This window comes from Trachypithecus francoisi, unplaced genomic scaffold (assembly GCF_009764315.1).
Source record: "Trachypithecus francoisi isolate TF-2019V2 unplaced genomic scaffold, Tfra_2.0 Lachesis_group20, whole genome shotgun sequence".
In the NCBI taxonomy this organism is placed as follows: domain Eukaryota; kingdom Metazoa; phylum Chordata; class Mammalia; order Primates; family Cercopithecidae; genus Trachypithecus; species Trachypithecus francoisi.
Window position 1 is genome coordinate 35,505,148 of NW_022681466.1, and position 6,662 is coordinate 35,511,809.

The following is a 6,662-nucleotide window of genomic DNA, read 5'->3' on the forward strand; positions in this document are numbered from 1 at the left end:
TCAAGGATTGAAAGTATATAGAGCACACAGGCTGCAAACCAGGAAAACTACCAGTTAGAGAAAGGGCTTTATTCATGGAAGAAAGGTACAATGTAAAAAGTAGACGTTTCATGACTTGATTAGATTATTTAAAACTTTCTAGAATTGTGTTATAAAACTATTACTGTGTTTCTATGCACTTAGTTATTACACGGTTTTAAATTTGGCACTGTTTCTAAGTTTCTGATCTTTCAATTCAAAACAATAATTTTAACAAAAAGCTTTCCCCCATTATTTTTCTGCAACTGGAATTTTTTGTATTGCTTTCCTATATTAAAACACATTTAGAATATTTAATTCTTTAGGGCTGCTTATAAATTTCATGAAATCAAAGCACCTGTTGTATATTCACTTCAAAGACTGGTTATCACGGTCATCTCTAAGTGATGGCATTCTTTTTGTATTTGAGTACCACACAATTATTCTTGCATATGCCTCTTTTAAACCTCAGATTTCTCAATGAGTTACACAAGAATTTAACCTTTATGAATTCTTGGTGGTTTATTATCTATTTCCATAGGCAAATGCAGTTAAATAGATAGTATTGATGAAAATTTTGATAATCAAAAAAAAAAAAATTTTAAGACCAGATCAAACAATGAATGTAAGAAAGCTAAAACCTAATGTAAAATAACTGCAGAGCTATGAAACATACAATAAAGAACATCACTTCAGGAAATAGAAATTTGGAAAAGTGACCAAGGCGTATGATATTCTAGCCTTAAACGATTTTCATGTCTTAAAAAAAAAAAAAAAAGAATTTTGTTTCTTAAGTTTCATTTGATAGAACCATTAGCTGCCTAGCTTCCTGTACTCCATAATGGAGCCTTGTTATAATATACATGGGATCTGAGCCAGTGGATCACCTTATTGGTAAGACCACCTTATAATGAGGTGCTTTCAGTAACTAAACCCTCTTGGACCAGGTCCAGAACAACCCATCTTACACCAAATTCCACTCTGTAATAAACAAGCTTCAATGTATTGCAAAGAAAACAAAAGCTATACGAAATTTACTGTTCCCAGAAATTAACCTTCAAAAACCCAATGGTAAATACTGATTAAAAGGAATGTGTAACAAGGCATAATTAGGTAGGTAGACATTTTAGTACATTTTCTTTTTTTTTTTTTTTTGAGACGGAGTCTCGCTCTGTCGCCCAGGCTGGAGTGCAGTGGCCGGATCTCAGCTCACTGCAAGCTCCGCCTCCAGGGTTTACGCCATTCTCTCGCCTCAGCCTCCCGAGTAGCTGGGACTACAGGCGCCCGCCATCTCGCCCAGCTAATTTTTTGTATTTTTTTAGTAGAGATGGGGTTTCACCATGTTAGCCAGGATGGTCTCGATCTCCTGACCTCGTGATCCGCCCGTCTCGGCCTCCCAAAGTGCTGGGATTACAGGCTTGAGCCACCGCGCCCGGCCCTACATTTTCTAATAACTGTATTTTCTTGGCTCAGTCTTCCTTTTTTTCGGGAATTTATATTATTTTGATTATCTTAATGCTTTCCTGAAAATTTCAACATTTCACATGAAAATATTTTACATTAATATTTATAGAATTCAATATTAAAGTTTGATTTGGCTCCTTGCTATTATAAAATACAAAATTGTACAAGTGGCATACCATTTCTGTAAACTAGGTGCCATCATCTTTTATATGTGATTCATATATAGTTGAAAAGTTTTAAAAGTATTTGGTACTGGCTTGTTATTATTTTAGATGCAGTATTGTCTTGGTATATTTTCCCTGTTTTTCTTTTTTTTCTGTATTTTTATTTTTTTGATTTATTTATTTTTATTATACTTTAAGTTCTAGGGTATATGTGCACAACATGCAGGTTTGTTACATAGGTATACATGTGCCATGTTGGTTTGCTGCACCCATCAACTCATCATTTACATTAGGTATTACTCCTAATGCTATCCCTCCCCCAGGCCCCCACCCCCAGACAGGCCCCAGTGTGTGATGTTCCCCACCCTGCATCCAAGTGTTCTCATTGTTCAGTTCCCACCTATGAGTGAGAACACGTGGTGTTTGGTTTTCTGTCCTTGTGATATAGTTTGCTCAGAGTGATGGTTTCCAGTTTCATCTATGTCCCTGCAAAGGACATGAACTCATCCGTTTTTATGGCTGCATAGTATTCCATGGTGTATATGTGCCACATTTTCTTTATCCAGTCTATCATTGATGGGCATTTGGGTTGGTTCCAAGTCTTTGCTATTGTGAATAGTGCTGCAATAAACATATGTGTGCATGTGTCTTTATAGTAGCATGATTTATAATCTTTTAGGTATATACCCAGTAATGGGATTGCTGGGCCAAATGGTGTTTATAGTTTTCTAGATCCACACTGTCTTCCACAATGGTTGAACTAATTTATACTCCCAACAGCGTAAAAGCATTCCTATTTCTCCACATCCTCTCCAGCATCTGTTGTTTCCTGACTTTTTAATGATCACCATTCTAACTGGTGTGAGATGGTATCTCATGGTGGTTTCGATTTACATTTTTCTGATGACCAGTGATGATGAGCATTTTTCATGTGTCTGTTGGCTGCATAAATGTCTTCTTTCTTCTGTTCATATCCTTTGCCCACTTTTTGATGGGGTTTCTTTCTTGTAAATTTATTTAAGTTCTTTGTAGATTCTAGATATTAGCCCTTTGTCAGATGGGTAGATTGCAAAAATTTTCTCCCATTCTGTAGGTTGCCTGTTCACTCTGATGGTAGTTTCTTTTGCTGTTCTGAAGCTGTTTAGTTTAATTTATCCATTTGTCTATTTTGGCTTTTGTTGCCATTGCTTTTGGTGTTTTAGTCATGAAGTCTTTGCCCATGCCTATGTCCTGAATGGTATTGCCTAGGTTTTCTTCTAGGGTTTTTATGGTTATAGGTCTAATATTTAAATCTTTAATCCATCTTAAATTAATTTTGGTATAAGGTATAAGGAAGGGATCCAGTTTCAACTTTCTACATATGGCTAGCCAGCTTTCCCAGCACCATTTATTAAATAGGGAAACTTCCCTTCCCCATTTCTTTTTTTTGTCAGGTTTGTCAAAGATCATATGGTTGTAGATGTGTGGTGTTATTTCTGAGGATTCTGTTCTGTTCCATTGGTCTATATATCTGTTCTAGTTACTGTAGCCTTGTAGTATAGTTTGAAGTCAGGTAGCGTGATGCCTCCAGCTTTGTTCTTTTGGCTTAGGATTGTCTTGGCAATGCAGGCTCTTTTTTGGTTCCATACGAACTTTAAAGTAGTTTTTTCCAATTCTGTGAAGAAAGTCATTGGTAGCTTGGTGGGGATGGCATTGACTCTATAAATTACCTTGGGCAGTATGGCCATTTTCACGATATTGATTCTTCCTATCCATGAGCATGGAATGTTCTTCCATTTTTTTGTGTCCTGTTATTTCCTTGAGCAGTGGTTTGTAGTTCTCCTTGAAGAGGTCCTTCACATCCCTTGTAAGTTGGATTCCTAGGTATTTTATTCTCTTTGTAGCAATTGTGAATGGGAGTTCACTCATGATTTGGCTATTATTGGTGTATAGGAATGCTTGTGATTTTTGCACACTGATTGTGTATCCTGAGACTTTGCTGAAGTTGCTTATCAGCTTAAGGAGATTTTGGGCTGAGACGATGGGGTTTTCTAAATATACAATCATGTCATCTGCAAACAGAAAAAAATTGACTTCCTATTTTCCTAATTGAACACCCTTTATTTCTTTCTGTTCCCTGACTGCCCTGGCCAGAACTTCCAACACTATGCTGAATAGGAGTGGTGAGATAGGGCATCCTTGTCTTGTGCCGGTTGTCAAAGGGAATGCTTCCAGTTTTTTCCCATTCAGTATGATATTGGCTGTGGGTTTGTCATAAATAGCTCTTATTATTTTGAGATATGTTCCATCAGTACCTAGTTTATTGAGAGTTTTTAGCATGAAGTGCTGTTGAATTTTGTCGAAGGTCTTTTCTGCACTTATTGAGATAATCATGTGGTTTTTGTCATTGGTTCTGTTTATGTGATGGATTACATTTAGTATGTTGAGCCAGCCTTGCTTCCCAGGGATGAAGCCAACTTGATCATGGTGGATAAGCTTTTTCATGTGCTGCTGGATTTGGTTTGCCAGTATTTTATTGAGGATTTTTGCATCGATGTTCATCAGGGATATTGGTCTAAAATTCTCTTTTTTTGTTGTGTCTCTGTCAGGCTTTGGTATCAGGATGATGCTGGCCTCATAAAATGAGTTAGGGAGGATTCCCTCTTTTTCTGTTGATTGGAATAGTTTCAGAAGAAATGGTACCAGCTCCTCTTTGTACCTCTGGTATAATTCGGCTATGAGTCTCTCTGGTCCTGGACTTTTTTTGGTGGGTAGGCTATTAATTATTGCCTCAATTTCTGAACCCGTTATTGGTCTATTCAGAGATTCACCTTCTTCCTGGTTTAGTCTTGGAAGGGTGTATGTGTCCAGGAATTTATCCATTTCTTCTAGATTTTCTAGTTGATTTGCATAGAGGTGTTTATAGTATTCTCTGATGGTAGTTTGTATTTCTGTGGGATCAGTGGTGAAATCTCCTTATCATTTTTTATGGAGTCTATTTGATTCTTCTTTCTTTTCTTCTTTATTAGTCTTGCTGGCAGTCTATCAATTTTGTTGATCTTTTTAAAAAACCAGCTCTGGATTAACTGATTTTTTTGAAGGGTTTTTTTGTGTCTCTATCTCCTTTAGTTCTGCTCTGATCTTAGTTATTTCTTGCTTTCTGCTAGCTTTTGAATTTGTTTGCTCTTTCTTCTCTAGTTATTTTAATTGTGATGTTAGGGTGTCAATTTTAGAGCTTTCCTGCTTTCTCTTATGGGCATTTAGTGGTATAAATTTCCCTCTACACATTGGGAGATTCTGGTACGTTGTGTCTTTGTTCTCATTGATTTCAAAGAACATCTTTATTTCTACCTCCATTTCATTATGTACCCAGTAGTCATTCAGGAGCAGGTTGTTCAGTTTCCATGTAGTTGAGTGGTTTTGAGTGAGTTTCTTAATTCTGACTTCTAATTTTTAAATTTGATTTTAATTTCATTGCAATGTGGTCTGAGAGACAGTTTGTTGTGACTTCTGTTCTTTTACATTTGATGAGGAGTGCTTTACTTCCAATTATCTGGTCAATTGTAGAATAAGTGCGATGTGGTGCTGAGAAGAATGTATATTCTGTTGATTTGGGGTGGAGAGTTCTGTAGATGTCTATTAGGTCTGCTTGGTGCAGAGCTGAGTTCAAGTCCTGGATATCCTTGTTAACCTTCTGTCTTGTTGATCTGTCTAATATTGACAGTGGGGTGTTAAAGTCTCCCATTATTATTATTGTGTTGGAATCTAAGTCTCTTTATAAGTCTCTAAGGACTTGCTTTGTGAATCTGGTGCTCCTGTATTGGGTGCATATATATTTAGGATAGTTAGCTCTTCTTGTTGAATTGATCCCTTTACTATTATGTAATGAACTTCTTTGTCTCTTTTGATCTTTGTTGGTTTAAAGTCTGTTTTATCAGAGACAAGGATTGCAACCCCTGCTTTTTTTTTTTTTTTTACTTTCCATTTGCTTGGTAGATCTTCCTCCATCCCTTTATTTTGAGCCTATGTGTGCACGTGAGATGGGTCTCCTGAATACAGCATACTGATGGGTCTTGAGTCTTTATCCAATTTGCCAGTCTGTGTCTTTTAATTGGGGCATTTAGCCCATTTACATTACATTTAAGGTTAATATTGTTATGTGTGAATTTGATCCTGTCATTATGATGTTAGCTGGTTATTTTACCCATTAATTATTGCAGTTTCTTCATGGCATCCATGGTCTTTACAATTTGGCATGTTTTTGCAGTGGCTGGTACTGCAAAAACCAAAAGGAAGCACCATGTTTAGTGCTTCCTTCAGGAGCTCTTGTAAGGCAAGCCTGGTGGTGACAAAAGCTAGCATTTGCTTATCTGTAAAGGATTTTATTTCTCCTTCACTTATGAAGCTTAGTTTGACTGGATATGAAATTCTGGGTTGAAAATTATTTTGTTTAAGAATGAGAATATTGGCTTCCACTCTCTTCTGACTTGTAGGGTTTCTGCCGAGAGATCTGCTGTTAGTCTGATGGGTTTTCCTTTGTGGGTAACCCAACCTTTCTCTCTGGCTTCATTTTTCCTTCATTTCAACCTTGGTGAATATGACAATTATGTGTCTTGGGGTTGCTCTTCTTGAGGAGTATCTTTGTGGCATTCTCTGTATTTCCTGAATTTGAATGTTGGCCTGCTTTGCTATGCTAGGGAAGTTCTCCTGGATAATATCCTGAAGTGTGTTTTCCAGCTTGGTTCCATTTTTCCCGTCACTTTCATGTACACCATTCAAAGATAGATTTGGTCTTTTCACATAGTCCCATATTTCTTGGAGGTTTTTTCGTTTCTTTTTACTCTTTTTTCTCTAATCTTGTCTTCTTGCTTTATTTCATTAATTTGATCTTCAATCACTGATACCCTTTCTTCCACCTGATCATATAGGCTAACGAAGGTTGTGCATGAGTCACGAAGTTCTCATGCCATGGTTTTCAGCTCCATCAGGTCATTTAAGTTCTTCTCTACACTGTTTATTCTAGTTAGTCATTCATGT